The 19,814-nt window shown below is 34.0% G+C and overlaps 1 protein-coding gene across 1 annotated transcript in view; it reads left to right on the top strand.

The window, feature by feature from the left end:
* The first annotated feature begins 11,103 nt into the window (after positions 1-11,103).
* The window catches only part of LOC118185440 (long-chain-fatty-acid--CoA ligase 5-like), a 102,609-nt gene continuing 93,898 nt past the window's right edge, over positions 11,104-19,814 (top strand). Inside the window, exon 1 of the mRNA XM_085824153.1 lies at positions 11,104-11,259. The gene's annotated coding sequence lies outside the window, so the exon portion shown is untranslated. The remainder of the gene's footprint in view (positions 11,260-19,814) is intronic.

Genomic DNA, 19,814 nt, shown 5'->3' with positions numbered 1-19,814 from the left:
GCAGTACATGGATACCGATTTTGTGCAATTCCTTGACTCGTTATTTTGCGCTTGCCACGCTACACAAAGCCAAAATAACAAGACAAACAATTGCACAAACTCGGTATCCATGTACACGTCGATCTATATTCCCTTAAAAAAATCCCAGAATTGCACAAACTTGCATTGCGCACTCCCTTTGTCTATGTACACATCGATATATTTTCACTTAAAAAGTCAAAGAAGCACCAAATTCTACAATATAGGCAAACAAAAAATACATAATCTCAATAAATTGCATTTTAACCAAACAATAAAAAACATAAAAAAGGAAAAACGTGTTATACATTCAAGCACTACCAAAAGTAAATATTCACTTACCATGATTTTCGAGTTCGCTTCGTACACCCAGAGCCACGTAAAAATCGAAATATCAATCATACTCAGATGACTTTTTTCAAACCAGGTACTTTTTCTGATCGAACGCTTCACATGGTGACCATCTGAACCTTTCTTCCTACAAACTCATTCAAATCCATCTACACGATTTTTACATTCGACTAGACTCATATCCTTTTACATACAGGACACTTATAATGGCTACTAAGTAAACCTTCATTTACACACCAGTCAAATAAAGCTCTTTTCCCCTTTCGCTCCACATCGTAAAGAAACTTCAAATTAATCTTACGACATTCGGACATTCTACCGTCTAAAGAATCAAACCAACACACAACACAAAAACGCTTACAAAACATCCCATGATTAAAAATTTCACAGAATCATGCACCCGATTACCTCACAATAGGATTTCCATAACATTCAACTACTCAGGCTACCATAAATGACACAACAACTTGGCGATAAATCAAACAACAACTTCAGCATAATACAAGGGGTACCTCAAAGTCTACTCTACCCTTCCTAATGCGTTTTTGATGGATATTTCATCCTATATTTGCTGTTATAAAATTTCTTTTTAAACTTATTTGAATTCATATTTTCCAAAGGCATCTCTTATTCAAATAATTGTTGAGTGCTTTTTCATAATCAATTAATTTAAAGTCATTTTACAAATTGTTTTCTAATGCAGTTTTTATATCTATTTATATATCTATCTATATATTTTCGTATATATTATATATCTATATCTATATATATATTATACTATGTACATCTTTCTATGTTATATGTCTATATTTTCTTGTTGCTGATTACATTATCTTACCTATTAGTAATCCAAAAGACATACAGATTATTCGTAATCGATATTTTAATGACTAGGCTTACCATACTTTTTTTGCTGAAACCGGAAGAATTTTGAGAAAATGCTCGCACAGAAAATAAAACCTGAAAAAGCAACTACTAAGAAAAAAGGAAAATAAAGAACGATTGAAAAGGCTAAATAAAGAAGTTATTAACAAAAAACAACAATCGGTTAAAATAAACTTTTAATAACTCAATATATTATTCATTGGTGTTTATCATTAGTGTCTAGTAGTGTGAACACTAGTGTTTTTGTCACTAGTGTGAACTTTGTTTAAAAATTCTTTGTCATTTTTAACAGTATTCAAAAATTCACTGCAATTTAGTTGGCTATTAATTTTGCAGCTTAGTAAAGCTTTTACTGTCGATTCAGCCAGTTTACCTCTTTCTTCAAACCATTTTGTATGACAATATAACTGACAATATTCTTTTGATTTTTGCCAGCATGTCTGGCATGTTTGAAAATGTGTTCTATCACTGTACCATGAAACTTTTTTTTTTTTCGGAAATGACAAATTTTTTACCCATTTTTTTTCACAATTTTCTTTATCTAAATTTCATAACTAGCTGACCAAACATTTTGAAATCATTAATTAATCAAAACCTTGATCCATATTTATTGTATAATTTGTGACAGTTTAATTATTTATTTCATTTGAATCTTCGATTTCAGACCATTTTTATTTACTGTTGTCTATTCAAATAAAAGATTCCACCTCACAAAACTGTTTTCGCATAGCTCTGCAAAAGATAGACATCAGTCAAAAAGGTTGTAAATTCTTGTATTTCCATTATTTTCAAATAAAAAAATTTCAGGTGCGTCATTTTTACCATGTTCTGCGCGCTCATGTTCACGAAGCAGGTTCTGTTTTGAAAAAACTTCCTCACAATCATCACATGTAAATTTGCGAGCAGTTCTTAATGTAGGAGCTAATTCCTCTAATTTCGAAGGATGGCACTAAATAATATGCGCCCGTAGATTTCGTCGGAATGAATAAGCCTTCGAACATTCCAAGCATAAAAAAATTTCTTCCGTAATAATCACACTAAATATAAAACACGAGTAAACTGGTAAGCAGGGGCGTAGCTAGAGGAGGCAAAGGGGGCATCAGTCGCCGGACGCAGAATCCAAGGGGCGCCAAACTGACAAGTACTCCAAGGGCCGACAAAGTAAAACTTCGTTTATAGTGAACCAATGCAAAATGGCAAAACGAAATTAATAGCCTTTTAAGTAAATTGCTCCTTTGGGCTAAAAGTTCTGAAAGAATGAATATTTTAATAGTCACCAAAAAGCTTGCTTGAATTTAGTATGGTTTAGAATAGATTACCAATAGAGATGGTTCATCTGGAGGAGTGAATTATTTAATATAACTGGAAATACACAAAATATTTAAAAACAGAATATCTTTAGAATTCCCTACAGATAATCTCGCGAACTGGAGATAAAAATGTTTTTTTCCCCGTACAGTTTGGCATTGCTCGCTTAGAAATCGTTGAGTTTGTTAATCAAAAATTCGTTAACATTTTACAAAATATGAAAGAGATAATAAAACAAATTCTAAATTAAGGCGTCCAAGTGTCCATGTTTCGGTGGAAAATTACGTTTTTCAAAATTTGATGACTCTAGGAACTGCCTTTTTTACACAATACGGGAAACATACATGCATGCATTCATGCAGATTCTTCATTATTTAATTTCTTTAAATATAATGCAGGGCTCTAATATTTATTGGCAACAATTTGAAAAGTCAACTGACATTTTTAGTGAACCCACTCAAAATACAAAAAGCAAAATTATTAAGCAAAATTATTAGCCCTATTGGGCAAACTGATCCATTGGGCGAAAACTAAAAAAAAATATCTTAGTCAAGTTTTTCAAGTTTAGCAGGAGTCTCTCTAAGTAAGCATACTTCGTCTGCAGCTATGTTTCAATTTTGATTATTTCCAACGATTAGGCTTTAGGCTAACACCTGCTATTCAAATTGCAATTATACCAACAATGCTGTTTGCAGTAAAATATCTGCTGTTCAAATTACAATTATACAATCAAGATCTAAATGAATTTTGTAGCACTACTGCTTTTGCTTTAATCCAAACAACAATGCCTAATTTGCGGAGTATAGCTGTCGTATCTTCAAGATGCTCTTCCTTTTCCTTGATTTCTGTCTAAGCATTAATAAGCCATTAATCGCAGGTCGTAAGCGGAACAATTATCGCAAATAATATGTATTATCATCAATTATCTGTAGTTTGAAAAGTAATTTGTTTTCTGTTCGACACACCTGTTACCTTCAATTCCAGAAATTAATACCAAATTATATGGTTATCTTACCAGGAAGGTGTGGATAAATGGTTATCTGCAGTTATCTGGAGTCGGGATGAATGGTTATCTGCCAGGAAGAGAATCAAGAAAAAATTCTCCATGTTAAGAATTTTCCTCACGATTTACAGCTTTATTTTGCACTTTATGATGGGAGAGATAGATAATATTTTTGAAATGTTAGTTTAATCGCTTTAAATAATTATTCTTATTAATAATAGATTTTATCAGGTGTTCAAGTAAATAATCTGATAGGTTTACACTAATTTGCTTTAAAAAAGATTTAAAACGATGAGCCGAGACAGTTTCTCACAGAAGACATTTAGGCTGTTTTCAGAAATGTTTGAAACAGCACATGACTCCATACTTTTATCAGACTTTTTGAAATTTTGAAGATCATCATTGAACGTAAGAATCTTTTCTTCATTTATTTCTAAATGATTCATTCAAATAACGTTAAATAGTATAAATATCTTGTGTTGCTTCTGCTGCTATTACTAATCCTCCCGATCCAAACACAATCCAGATCAATTCCGCGAATTCAATGCGTCCAAGAGGAAGAAGATGGCGTCTGTCGTTGGCCAATCCCTTGGCCATCTTACATGGCCTTAGGTAACAGTAATAATTTATCCTGTTCTGTTCCAATTCCGATGGCTCGAAGCATTCAAGATATACTGTTATTCTTTTTCTCTATATCCAACCTTTCGAGAGTACTTTCGGCTAGACTGTATTTTAAGTACCTCCTTTTTTCCTTGATACATTTACAAACATTTTTGTCTTCCTCTTGGTTCCAATGCAGAACCTACTATACAACATTCAACAGCGCTAAGCACTATGCACGTCATAAAATCTACACAAGATATTACTCTTCATTCCAGCTAACTAACAGACAACGGCATTACTATTACAATTCTTCTCCCAATCATTATATATCTCCACTGATCATCCCTCCAAATGTCTTAACCAAATCTTATAACAGCCCTCCAAATTAAAATTTTTACAATTTCGGCGCAAATTTCTTATGGTAGTACCACAATAATAATCTCATAAATCTTAAAGTGAGTTATACTGTATTAGTATATTGCTCGTTTTATATATTAAGCACGAAATTGGAAGTTGATTTTTTTGTTCTTGCCTTTTGTTGTTGTTACTAATATCACTTGTCTGAGCTTAACAAGACCACGATTTTTATCGTGGCAATGTGTACAAGACTGCGTTTGCTGTTCGCAAGAGCCTTGGGCATCATACAGGTGACACTACGATTTCACCCCAATTTTAAGAGAGAACACACCAGGGAAAGGTTTGAGGGCCTTCCGACCCTCTTTCCCTGCCACCAGAGCACACGAGAGGGCTTTCGGGTCGACATACACTGACTACCAATAAGTATTTGGACACCTGTGATAGAAAAGAAAAACTAACTTTATTCAAAATCAATAGTTGGTAGAGCCTCCACGAGAGGTAATTACAGCGTGGATCCTCCAGGGCATACTTTCCACAAGTCTTTGTGCTAGTGGTATTTTCTTCCACTCGGCTTGGAGAAGACATAGAAGTTCATTCACCGATTTTGCACGGATAGTGCACCCCTGAATTCGGCGATACAACTCGTCCCAGAGGTTCTCGATAGGTTTCAGGTCTGGACTCTGGGCAGGCCATTCCATTGGATTACCTCCATTGGCACCATACCAAGCCTTGGTTAACATCGAAACATGACAACTGGCATTGTCGTCCTGAAAGTAACAGGGGTCCAACCCGTAAAACTGCCACAACGTAGGAAGCACATTGTCATCCAAAATAGTGCAGTAGGCATCGGAGTTGAGCTTACCATGAATGGGGACCAAGGGTACCAGCCCATACCAGGAGAAACTCCCCCAGACCATAATTCCACCTTCGCTGAACTTGACTGTTGGCACAATGCATTCTGGCAGGAGACGTTCTCCAGGTAGACCCAGACCCTGCCATCCGAACGGTAAAGGGTGAACCTTGATTCGTCACTCCAAAGAACCCGTTTCCACTGATCTACGATCCAATTTCGATGTGCTTTGCACTACATTAACCGAGCAGCGCGGTTGGACTTTGTGATCAAAGGCTTATGGGCAGCAGCACAACCATGAAAACCAAGCAGATGTGCTTCCTTACGGATGATATTCATTGAAACAATACTCCCGGATGTGTGTTGAAACTCCTCGCGGATGAGGGCCATCGGTTGGGTGCGGTTCTTCCGAATTTCTCTGGACAGCACTCGTCGGTCTCTATCTCCCAGTTTCGTTGGTCTGCCGACTCGGGGCACATTCCGACAGTCACCGCTCACCATCCGCTTCTTAATCACATAGGCCACTGTCGATTTTGGGTACTTCAAATCGCTAGATATGTCGCTTAAGGATCGGCCACATTTGTGATACCCGATAATTATACCTTTCTCGAAATCAGAGAGCTCCAAACTGCGAGGCATCTTGCATGCGGCTAAAGCCGATGCTGTTTCCTACACGATATATACCGGTGGAATCTGTGACGTATCTTAAGACCGAAGATATCGTCATTTGCATAGGTGTCCAAATGCTTATTGGTAGTCAGTGTATATTCAGAGTGCTCGTGCCATAAAGGCACTTCATATCTACAACATCCACACCTTCTTTGGGATTCGAACCCTGATCTTCACTACGGCAATCAGAAAAAGAATAGTCAACGGGATAGTCAGTAGACTATCCTGTTGGGCTGTTTCTTGCATTTTAAGTGTGTATTAGTCACATAATGTAAGTAAAATTATCACTAGCCAAAGAAGGTAGGAGTATCTTTGCCATACGAGCCATTATATCTTCCTGGGAATTTTTCATCGGGTTTCTTACATATGAACACCATTAACTTATATATTATTATTAAAATATGCTTGTAATTTTTATGTAACTTATGAGATGTTACGCAGTGAATGGCAAAGGAACGTCAGTATAATTTATATGCGTATGACAGTTTATAAACTCAGATTTATAGTTCAAAATAGATATAAAAAACAGACATAATAAGAACTAAGTTTGTGATCTGATTAAACCTGTTTTAAATAAAAATTTATTTTGCAAAATTAAAAACTAACTTCTAAGCATTTTAAGAAATTTGTTTAATGATTGATAATATAAATATTACACTTCCTTATGATCATGTTTTTAAATTTAATGAAAACTGAATTAAAAATATTTAAACTAATTCTAGCTGAATTCATTTATTCATTCTGAAAATCATTCATGGATTTTGTGTGTGATAGTCATAAGATATCTAGTGTGTTGTGTGTGATAGTCATAAGATATTTAGGCAAATAAAAGAGTAAAACTTGAAGAATTACTCTGCGAAAGATTTCTCTGTTGCCCCATCTAAAAGTTGAATGTTTTCTAAAAAGATTATAAAAACGTTATGAAACGCATTACTTTCGGAAATAAATCATGTAGATATGTCATGGAAACAACTGAAAATTAGACTTGTGTTCTTCGAGTGATTGATTAATTTATGGATTTTTCTTTTTATCCCGATTTGTTGAACCTTCTCTGAAAAAGAAGATATCCATTGCAGACGCATCAGATAGTTGAATCTGCAACATATTGCATATAATTAATAAAAGTTTTACCATCTTCATTTAATTAATTTCATTAAATTTCATCATCTCCCGTCCAATTTTCTTTCGTTGAAAGAAATGGTACAAAACAGAAGGACAATTTTCGTAACGCGGAGCGAATGTATGATGTGAAGGAATGTGAGAAAATGTGAACGTGTCAGCAATACTGCGTATATACTAAATCAGAAATTTAAAATGAAAGGAATTGCGAGCTACCATGTCCCATTTCTCCCAGCATAATTCCCACTGCCATGTCCTATTCATTTTTTTTACTTTTTACATGCTCCGTCACTAGGTACTATACGGAAAAGGAGGGTGCCCCGTGGAGGACTTTGTAGAGACATTTGGTATTTTTTGGAAGCAGGCAAGATGAAAAATGAGCAACGCCCTCGCCGGGAATCGAACCACGAACCTCTGGAATACGCGCCTTGTGTGCAGACCTTGACACCACGATGGCACGCTAAGAAGGCGGGAGAAATACCTTATAATTTTTTAAGAGGAACTGGCTCGTATCCATGTTACACATAGGAAAACCATGAACACGCCCATGCAGACAATATATTCCGCCGGGACTCGAACCCCGGACAGAATTGCCAATGTGTAGCGTCTTTCACAGCTCGACCACTGATGGCCCGGCTTTGTCCTATCTATTGACAAACAGATTTTGCATACTAAAGAACGTACCGCATTCAGTAGACGAAAGATGGGCAGAAAAGGACTTCCTTTTTCTCCTTCCCTCTCAATATGCGAGAGTAGGCGAACTGCATGCTATAGCATTACAGCTTAGCAATCAATTTAGCGGAATTTATTGTTTTATCTTTATATGCTAGAGGCGAATTTTCAGCGTTGAGGCTTATATTGTGCTATATATTTAACTTGAAAGTTGTAGAGGCATTAGGTATTTTTTGGAAGCAGAAGAAGTGAAAAATGAGCAACGCCTTCGCTGGGAATCGAACCACGGACCTCTGGAATACGGGTCCAGCGTGCAGACCACCACACCACGAAGGCATGCTAAGAAGGCAAGAGAAATACCTTATAAGGTGATTAATCTTTATATATGAACATTTTTCAAAGTTTCATATGACAGAGTATTCTATTTGTAGGAGTAAGTATATTTTCTGAAAATGTAAAGCGTGACTGAAAATAAAACTGAAAGACTTTTAAGGGACATAATTTCAGTAAAATTGAACTTTTCAAATTTCTGTGGGGAAAAAATTTAAATGGTATACCTGGCTATTCTTTAACGGACATATGAAGTAAACATAAAAATATGATCAGAATACATAATTCCATTCTCAGATTATATAATGCGAAAACAATAAAACCGTTTAGCAGTTCATAATGTTAGAAAGGTTTCTGCTTTGTTTTTTTTTCAATTGTTTGATAATGACAGGATTTTCACTGTGATTTAGCATTTTCATTGTGTGATTAGTATCTATTTTTGAACACGAAAAAGCGCTCTGTTATATTAGAATAAGCTTAAAGCTTCTTACGCATGCGCGTTCTAGAAGAGATCTTCATTCAAATCAGCAAGTAAAACTACCTGTAATGGTTTAGAGTGATCGACTGATAAAGTATAAAATTTGTTTGCGAAACAGTATCGGCAAATTAGAGATTCTGATGAACCTGCTCATACCACAAGCAGGTAAACTTACACAAAATTGCTAAATCTAAGTAAGAGAAAAGAAAATGTAAGTTCCGCCCAACCGGGATAGTGGTTAGTGACGCTGACTTGCCGTACCGTAAGGTCCGCGCTCTAATTCCGGAGAGGGCGTGAATGTTAAAGAATAAATGTATAGTGTCCGTGCGATATGCTAGCAATCTAAATATGCGGCGAGATGTAAGTCCTCTCGAGAGATTGGTGCCAGGGAAAGAAGGGTGTGTGATCCTCGAACCCGTCTCCCCCCGAGGATACTCTCCATCAAAATTAGACGTGGAACTGAGCAAAGTAGTACTGTAAAATGTTCAAGGCTCTTCCCAACGATAGGAGCAATCTGGCACTCGTTGTCGCGATGAATTTTGTAGGCGTGTTCTGATATTTTGTCAGACAAGTGAGATAACAACAACAAATGTAAGCAAAATGGTCCACTGATATTTCCTATTATTCAAAAAGATATGAATTGCAATCCAAGCATTTGTATAAAACCATAGAAACAAAACAGCGATTTCGTAGTTTGGTTCAATCAAAAAGTATAATCAGCTGGTACGCAACAGTAAAAGAATTTTTTTTCCCTGAAAGTGGAAAATGTGTATTGGAAAGGAGCATTTGAAATGGAAAATCAGGTACGTGTATTGCGAAGTTTAAATACATGTGAAATAGAAATAGAAATGAGAGAGATCTGGTTCTTATAATAAATATGAATTTATGAGCTTTCTAAATTCTTCTTAAAATCTAGTTTTCCAAAAATATTTTTGATAAAATTGAGAGAAATTGGACTTTAAAAAATTGTTAAATAAACCTAGAACTAGTCTATACTATCAAGTATTTGAATCGTTTGTTCTTTACATTTTCCTAGAAAATGAACCCATATCAGAAGCAACACCTTCGTCGGGAATCGAGCCGCGGACCTCTGGAATACGCGCCCAGCGTGCAGACCATCCCACCACGAAGGCATGTCAAGAAAGTGGGAGAAATATCTTATAAATTAATTGTCAATAATATTATTGGGTGAAATATTTACTTTACTACTTCTGCCAGTATCAGCATCAATTGTATCTGTGAAACGGCGTTATGCACCATTAAGATACGTAAATAATTTAATTTACTGACTGATTATACCGGAACATTAACTATAAAACGGTCTTTGTGAATAAACAACGCTAAATTCTGACTACGATATAAACGATCTTAACTCATTTTAAAATTTTATAAAAATTTCAATTTCAGGCCTCAAAACTGTGAATTTCAAACTTTTGTCATGCATATTTTATTATTTTATATGCAATGCAATGTTCAACAAAGTTAATACGGAAAAAAAGAAAGAAAAAAAAATCCGAAAGGTTTCAGATTTTAAATTACGTCCAAAGGGGCGTTTTCTTAACGTTTTGTGTGTTACCTGTATTTATTAAATATCATGTTCTTTGCACTTAAACCATAAAATTCAGTCCAAAAGCAATGTCGCAAAATAATTTTAAAGTGAGCCAATCTTTAGAATTTACGATACACAGTTCCGCGCGCTGGAGATAAAAAGCATTTCCTCCCCCCGTAGAGTGTTACCATTACTCGCTTTGAAATCCTTGAGCTTGTTACTCGAAAATTCGTTAAAGTTTTACAAAATAGGAAATCGATAATAAAACAAATTCCAAATTTCAAATTTGGTCTTCCACATGCCCATGCCAGGAGGATTACGTCATTCAAAACTCGATGGCTCTATGTACCGTTGTTTTATCACAATGCGAGAAATACACATACATTTATCTAGATTTTTCATTATGTAATTTCTTCAAATATAATGCAGGACTCTAACATTTGGTGGCAACAGTTTGAAAAGTGAAACGGACATTTATAGCGATTCAATGCAAAATCGCAAAACGAAAATATAGTCCTTCAGAGACAAAGCCCCTTTGGACTAATAACATCACCAATTTTGATGTATATATAATGTTACCTTCCGCATATTAATATAATATTTTAAATATAGTGTTTTTAAGAAAAGCTGGCGGTAAGTGGAAATTCAGGATACGCCACTGCCAATATATTTCACTAAAGCTTTCATTTACAGTTACTGTAGATGGATATCATCATCAACCATCTGTAATTTAAAAAATGATAATTTCTATTGTTTTTTGACATGTGTGATATCTTCAGTTCTTGAAACGGACTCCCAAGTTAAAGAATTATCTTATTCAATGAAGGAAAAAAATTGATAAATTTTTCACATTAAGAATTTTCCTCGAGTTGCAAGATTTTATCTGGAACTCAAACAAACAAACCTCAATTTTTTTCAGTAAACTGCCTCAAAAGAGATTTAAAAGGATGAGCTTAGACAGCTTCTTGCAGACGTTAAGTTAGACTACTTTCAGAAGTGTTTAAAAAAAGCACGATTCCACATCATTTTTAAAGACACCCTGAAGCTTGAAACATCACTGCTGAAAAGTAAGCATTTGCTTTTCATTTGTTTCTAAGTGATTTGTTCAGATAATATTAAACAGTACAGATATTATTTTGTTTTTGTCATTGTTAATAATCCTGCTGATCCAGATCAGGGTGGCGTACAAAAAACCTTGTTTTTGTCACTGCACCATCATGATGCCAAAGTTATCATTGAGTAATTTTTCTTATTTATTATTTTGCTGCTTAAAAATTAACCTTAATCTAAAATCTACGTAATCTCCAGGTATATCAGGTTATTTTGTACGATCATGACATTCGTTTATTGGTATTAGTGTTATTATGTTGTAATGATGAACATGATTCTGACTGCCGTAACGAACGGCACGGGCTCGAATGCCGGAGAACGCATGGTTGTTTGCAAATGTAATAGTGCTTTTGCGGCATGGGGACGTTCTAAATATGTGGCTAGACATCTTCTCGTGTGTTTTGGTGGTAGGGGAGAGGGGTGGAAACCCTCGGTTCCCACCCCCGGTTTGCTTTCCTTCAAATTTGGGGTAGAAAGATTTCCAAACTCTTTGAGGCTCTGTCAACCATTCTTCCATGAAATATGGAGTCGAAACAGTAGCAACAATAATGGAAGGTTTAATAAAATACCGAAAAAACAATAAAATATATATTTATGTTATTTTATCCGTTCAAAGATATTCCTAAAAGAAGTATTTTCGGGATTTTACACAAAATCATATATTAATATCCATTCATTCCATTTTTTTTAAGAATGCTTAAATATTTCTTCTTTTACAAGTATATATATATATGTAAGATATTATAAAATACAATGGCTATGCATCCAAATAATTGGCAACCTCAAAATTGACTATTCTAAATTTGGTGTTTTGTTACTCTAAGTTCATCTGTTCTCCCAAATTCGAGATCTTTCCACGTTACATAACAACCTAAAATTAACCAATCACAGCTCAACTGTATTTATGCACCTACTTAGTGTAAGTACTGCTCGCAAGCAACTACGTCATTCCTTTCCCTAAATTCTGCTCTGCCAACATCTCCACGCTGCTTATGCTTCCCTGTCTAAGATGCTTACGTTCGTCCTTTTAAAGCCGGGGTACATAAAAATTATCGTATTTAACTATGATTGAATAAATGTCTTGTCTACAAAAATGATCTGATGTAAATTGTCATGGAATAAAAGTATGTTTCAAATACGGCCACGTCTGTTGTTGGTTTATGCATCCATCTATCTAACTACGCAGACTGCAAGCTACAGCGCATCAAAATATCCACCCTCGGCCATAACGACTGCAAGCTGCTAAAAGTACTATTACAATTAAATGTCGTATACGCACTTAAAATCCTACATTTATGTATTGATATATATATGAGAAACAAACATATTCCACTAAAACGAGTTTCATATACAATTTTGTAAATAGCTTTTTAAAATATATTGTATGATTAAACGATCTTTCCACAATACGCGTAGTAGCTGATAATGTTATTTAGATTTTCAAAAGTTAGTATTAGGAAAAATCTCTTTATTGCAGGTTTCTAAAACTTCCATTGCAGGCAAATTTAGATAGTAATATTAGAATCCCAGAAATCAGAAGAATATATATAAGGGTGTCTCGTAAATAACACAGATTTTAAAAATGCAATAAATCGATCAAAGTGGATAAAGAAAAATTCTAATGTATATAAGGAACCTTAATCTCTGTTAGGAAAAATCTCTTCTATACAGTTTTCTAAAATTTCTATAGCAGGCGCATTCTTTCGTTCTTGATGCAATTTTCTTTGTCAGATTTGAATTTTAGCACTTCAGATATCAATATTGTAATCCCAGAAATCCAAAGAACATATATAAGATGCCTTGTAAATATCCCAATTTTTAAAATTGGCATAAATGCATTAAATCGGCATTAAAATGACAAAAAAGGCTGCTTATGGTTAGATTTAATAGATTTTGGGGAAACCAAATAACTACTTAATATATATTTTTTAACAATTATGTGGCGCATTTTTTTCCTCTGTAAAAAGTAGCCAAACTGCGCCAAGGTGGTTTTATTGATCCATTAGTAATACCTAGCTTTTTAAATCAAACGAGACATAAAACATAAAGCAATTATGTGTATGCTTTTATTCAAATTAAACCAAAATTAAAATAAAATTTACAGAGTTAAAACTAGTTTCAGAGCTTTTCAAGAAGCTAATTTTATAGTTGGAAACATAAATATTAAAATTTCCTATGATTTTTCGAGTTTTCAAATTTAAAAAATAAGGAATTAAAAAACATAATTCACATAATTAAATAAAGAAATAAAAAATAATTCACTTAATCTGAAAATAATTCAGGAATTTTGACTATGAGGATTATAGAATATTTCTCCACATTAACCGTCGTAAAATTAAAGAATAATCCTGTGGAAAAATTCTCGATTGCACCTGAAGGTCGTATAATTCCTGCGAAGATCATAAGTAAGTCGCGAAATGCATTACCGTCAGAAGTAGATCATATAAGCCGCGCTAAAAACAATAAAACGATTTAAAAATTAGCCTTCAGAAGATTAATTAATTAGCGGATAGTTATTTTTACCTCATTTTGTTGAGTTTCCTAGTGTATACAAGATAGCTACTTCACATACAGTAAATAATCCAATGTGAAAGGTACTGCATGCAATTAATAAAAATTCCACTTTAGCCATTCAGTTAAATTCTGCAAAACTTCTTCATCTCCTGTCAAATTATTTTCGGTGTAAGGAATGACAGAACAAAACAAATAGAGAGCTTGATTTCGTAAAAAAAAAAAAAAAAAAAAAAAAAAAAAAAAAAAAAAAAAGAAAGAAAGAAAGAAAGAAAGAACGTATAAATTTAGTTCGTATATCGAAGAGGAAATTAACTTTTATTCGAAAAGATAATTTTTTTAAGTGGCATTTATAAAAGAGTATTAATTGTTTTAATTCTTTTGTGATTTTTGATATTTTTTAGCTTCTTGAAAATATTTCTCGAATTTACTTTTTTTCAGCTTTTTCTTTTCCATTAAGAACACTACATATACCGCCAACATTGGTATAGCGTTTAGCGTTGTCAGGTTACACAGGTGTCTCGCCTTCATAAGTGTATCATACGCTTAACCACTCAGCCGCTGTTGTACATTATGTATTATGTGAACTGAGGATATTTCCGCACAGCGCTACTGCTTTACGCACACGTTACTATGTGTCATATGTTTCTTCTGTGTGTAATATTTGCATTTATGTGCTCTACGTGTTTCTATATGTATTCTATGTGTCATGATATTTATTCTCGTGTGTGTTTTTATGTCTTTATGTTACGTAATTACGAGTGTGTTTTTATGCTTTTACGTTTAATTTTGTATATCTATGTGTTTCAGCTTATATGAGTGTTTTAGTGTTTTAATGCTATCCTTTATATTCTTTTTTAAGTTACTTTGTGTTATTAACAACGTCCTATGTAAAATCTACCCGACATCTAGCACCTGTATGGCCATGTAAACTCCCGGTGCAGCCTCACGGGGCTCCAGCGAGTTGCTTCTTCGAGATAGTGGAGGACGTGGGACATATGCCTGTTTACCTATGTTATACGCCAGGCGTCCCCGTCCTCCGTCACCTGTCACCTGTTTCAAAACATAGAAATCTTCATAGGGACATTCCAGCATATGGGAGAGCGCACAAACTAAAGATCAGTGTCTACCTTAAGAAAAACAATATTCATAAGGATGACCGGTCCCTTATACCAGGGCAAATCCGATTTTATTTCAGTTACCGAATATTTAATTAATTAGAAGACAAAATATATCTTCGGCATCCATATGAAAAACAGCGATTTCGTATAAGGATATCAGCACCTTTAGAAAAAAGTTAGGTTAGTATAGAGGTGCCGAAGTTTTTGTTAATCAGAACAATGTTTTAGGTTGTACTCGGAACGGATTCAAATATTTCAACAAATTAAACTCATTTTCATTGAAATGACAAACGGTTATACACACAAAAATGCTTGTGTAGTTCTTGTTCCTTAATCTTTCCTTTATTTATTTTTTTGATACATATGTTTTGGAATGCATACAAACCATAAATTAATAAAATACCTTATACTAAATATTGTATATTCTATCAAATATTAATTTTTTATACGTTCTATCTAATAATTTAAATAGCCTGTGTGATTTTCTTGATATTACTTCTTTCCCCGTTTATATATTTTCTTTCTACTTTTTGTCAGGTTGTTTAGCATCAAAACCTATTACTGTGGTTGCTATTTTGGTTTTCGAACTGTACATAATCACATCGTGATTTGCCAGTTCTTTTATAATGAACCCGTGATCTTTCTACAGACAATTCAGTATTATTTTCTATGATCTCTTGATTATAAATTCCGAATTTTTTGCATAGTCTCTTGAACCAGGTCTCTTATTTAGCTACCCAAAACTGAATTTTGCAAGTAGTATAATTATTACTAATAGTGTTATGAAAGTATAAATATAAATCTGGAGAGTTTTTGCTTAATTTGTTCTTCCAATTTACTTTCAAATACCCATAAAAAATTTCTTGTGGCATCCAGACTACGGATACTAAATACACAGAAATTTGAACCACTTTAATCATATTAAAAAAATCTGATGTGTACACCACATGACTTCCTTGTACGGAATATTAAATTATACGCATTTTTTCTTGCATTTTATTTAAACTTATTAGATTGAATTAAACCTACTTCTCCGACAGCGCATAAACCACAATAGAATAAATGCATTCTTTTAAAATTCACTTTGTTTACCATAGCGACACTCTGGCGCTAGGTTTACTTAACAGTATTATATTTCATTCATATTATAACTCAGAATGCACAAAATGTATATCATTTAAAGAATTATCTAATCGTTGCCACATGTTCTATTCAAATACTATAATAAAGCTAGAACGATGTATAAAAGAAATTAAGCAAACAAAACAAAACTGAAACAGTTTTTCACAGACGATTGAGTATTTCTCATTTAATTAATTCAGTTCTCACTTCGCGAGAAGGCAAAAATACATAAAAACTCAAAATATCTATATTAAAAATTAGGAACTAAATCTCAAACGCTTATTTCCTCGAAAAAATTCCAGAAAGAATTAAGTATGATTTAATTGGCAATAATAAATGAATGCGTTATCTTTGTTGTTGCGAAGCTAAGTTTCTCTAGATTGGCAACAAATCCACTAATCTCCTGTTTCAAATGTAAACATCAATGGCCGCCATTAAAAATAGGCTTAGCGGCAATTAAACAACTTTAAAATTTCTGATAATTCTAAAAATATTGCACACAGATTTACTAAAGCCATAAAATCCTTAACCGGAAGATAAAAACAACATAATTCAATCATTTTTAAAGCAAAAAATGTACAATTTACAAATATATAAGGGTAAAGAAACTGAGATCACTGAGTCGGGTAATAGAGTGGATATATATATAAATATATTTATATACGTTTGGTGCTGCCGATTGCAACCAAAATACGAGGTGCACATCTACATCTTGTAGCAGTCCTATATACAAAATTTCAACGTTCTGAGGCTACTTGTTTTTGAGTTATGTGAGATACGTACGTACGCACGTACGTACATACGTTCGTACAGACGCCACGAAAAATTCTCTTCAGAATTAATTTTAAAGCAGTTTTATAATTTTTTGAAGGAAAAGAGTATTTTATTCTGTCCTTACGTACAGATATGACGCAAACACATCGTTAAATTGCATTCGATAGCGGTCAAAATGGATATTTTCGTTGAAATATGCTGCCTGAAACTTTTCGCGATTACAATACTTCCTTTTTACTTCGTACAAGGAAGTAAAAACATGCCTAATTTAAAGTAATTATTGTTTAATTAATGAGTATTTGAAATGAAAATACTTGCATAAAGATGATTGCATCTAAACTCAGATTTGCATATGGGTGCTGACGATCGGTTTCAATCCAGAAGCAGACCTTCAGTTTGTGCTCGCTCTGTTATGATTAGAGCAGCTTTAGAAATGTTTTTGTTCTTTACGAACATCAGCCAACTTTCATATGGGTGTTGCATCCTTATGCCGGGGATCTCTTATGAAGCTGTTCCGCCGTATCATTGAGCCAGGTTCGAATCCAGGAGATGGCTTGGATGTTTGTAAGCGTATATAGCTTTGCAGCATGGAGACACAAAGATACGACGAGCCGAATGTTCAGTCGAGAGGCTTAATGGAAGGGGAGGAGATATGGGAGAACCTTGGATCGATCCCCCCTCGAGGGGATTATGCTCCAAAATTGGAGCTGGACAAAGTCATTCTGTCACTTACAAGTTTCCCATGGCCCATGGCAACGAGAGACGCAATCGTGTTCTGATGTTAGATTAGTCTCCAGAAAGCTATAAATTGTCATAAAAGATCCATGAAGCTTTTTTTGTAAGTTATTAGTTTTAGTGATCGGTTGGCTTCAGTCAGTGTACAAACAATGAGCTGATATTATTACATCTGTAATCTTTTCCATTCACGTAATTTATAGCATTTAAGTAATTGTCATATAAGGACAATGGATTTTACGCTTCAGCTCATTTTTGCTTGCGTAATAACAGATGCCGTTTTTTAAAGGTAAAGGCTCATGCTTGGAGCTAGACTATGTTCATAAACAATCTTCGGCTGATCAATGTAAACAACAGTAAGATTACCAGTAATTGGCTTGACGATAAGGCATGGTATACCACAGGACGAGGTACTGTCTAGAATAAGAGATGTATAATTTTAAATAGGGCTGTGTCTTAGCACATACCTGATTACATCTTGTGTGGTATTATGTGCAAAGTGCAAAAAATTGCCTTTCCATAGGTCAAAACAATCGTGCCTGTAGGAATAAGATGAAAAATAACAGCAGTAATAATTTCTTCGAAAATCTTATTAACAAAAATGAGAAACTGGTCTCTTCCAGATGATTATCGGGATCAAATATTGAGTAGATAACATCTGAAGGAGGAAAACCGCCAACAGTTATTTATTATTACGTTGGAAACAATAAAAAGCTAATTGCAAAGTTGTTACCCTGTGCATCGGTTTATTAATGAAGGACAATTAAAAAATTTGTTTAATGGATGGTTTCTTACACCTTTAACATTTTGTTTTTCGCAAAATGTACAAACCGAGAATAACAAACCTAGCTCACGTAGAGTTTTGCTTTGAATATGCGTCTTCGAAATACGAGTAATTATCTGCTTTCAGATCTCATCCCATCGCATAAATGAAGCAATAAGTTAAAAATTATAATTAAATATGATTTTTGTATTTTGCTTTCGGAACTGTTAGCAATATTTAACAATCTAAATTATTTGAAATAATTACAAACGTTATGTAATATGCATCAAACCAAAACTGTACATACAGGTATACAATACTTGGTTGATTACTATCACAAATAGGGAGAAAAATTTAGCATAAATCCCTTGAATGCGCGCAGTCAGAGCACGTTAAAGTAATACATTATTTGGTATGAAGATTTCTTTTGCATTCACATAATATTTTCCCTGAAGTTGTTGCTGTTTTAAGAGGTAGCATCAATTCACATCATCTCAAGCGGTCGAGTCCATAATAATTTCATCATGATAATATCCGGTAATTTCATATTAATACATGCGAATTTTATTACAATAAGAAAGTAAGATTTGTCAGAAATCGTCATATTTATTCACTCTATAATGAAGTACAAGGCAACAATTTTTCAATATATAGGGTCGGAAGCCATCACTGATCTCAAAACTCGAAAGATAAAATTATTGGTTTTGCCTTTGTAATTTCGAAATAATCCTTACTATTAAGCATTTATGGAATTCTATGTTATATTCATTACTGATAATACCGAAGCAGTCGTAGAAAGATTAATCATTTTCCGTAGCCTATTTATATGTTAATGACTCGGCTGTAAGAAGCACGATTTAAGGAACTTTGATTTATCAAAAAGGAAAATAGATTTTGGTTAGAATCACAGTTAGAACGTGTTAAAAAGTCGATTGGTCCTGTGTTTATAATAAAATTTTAAAATGTTAAATTTCTGAATATTATATTGCTTAAAATGCTGAATTGTTTCTGAATTGTCTGAATTCTTTAAAATGTTAAATTTCTGAATACGAATGTCGAAACTCTTATACTTTAATGCCTTCGTCAGGAATAACCAGTATTTATGCGTCATTTAGCCATTTTATCACCGAGGGTAGCATCCAGAGGGAAATGGTTTCCGTATTTAACAAACAGGAGGAGGAATGAAATCTTCAGTTGTCCACGGGCGCTGAAACTCCTAGCTACAGCCAAGGCCAAAGATATCCTTGGCTAAAGGCTCTGCCAAAAGAGCGAGGTTATATATCAACAGAGAGATCACACTGACCCACTGCATGGCCTTAAACGAATTTTTATCATGGCCTTTTAATGTCCTAAAATAATGACCTTTAAATTTTCTTAAATTATTATCTGCATAGTCCGTGTTTTTGCAAAGAGTGGTAATCAGCTATGTCCATTAATTTAAATATTGAAGAATATCTTGAATGGTACTTCATTTGCAGGCTAAGTG

This window comes from Stegodyphus dumicola, chromosome 9 (assembly GCF_044657685.1).
Source record: "Stegodyphus dumicola isolate Sdum_Otavi_A_Nest chromosome 9, ASM4465768v1".
Taxonomy (NCBI): Eukaryota; Metazoa; Arthropoda; class Arachnida; order Araneae; family Eresidae; genus Stegodyphus; species Stegodyphus dumicola.
The sequence above is the reverse complement of the archived record's forward strand: the minus strand, read 5'-3'. Positions and strand labels throughout refer to the sequence as shown.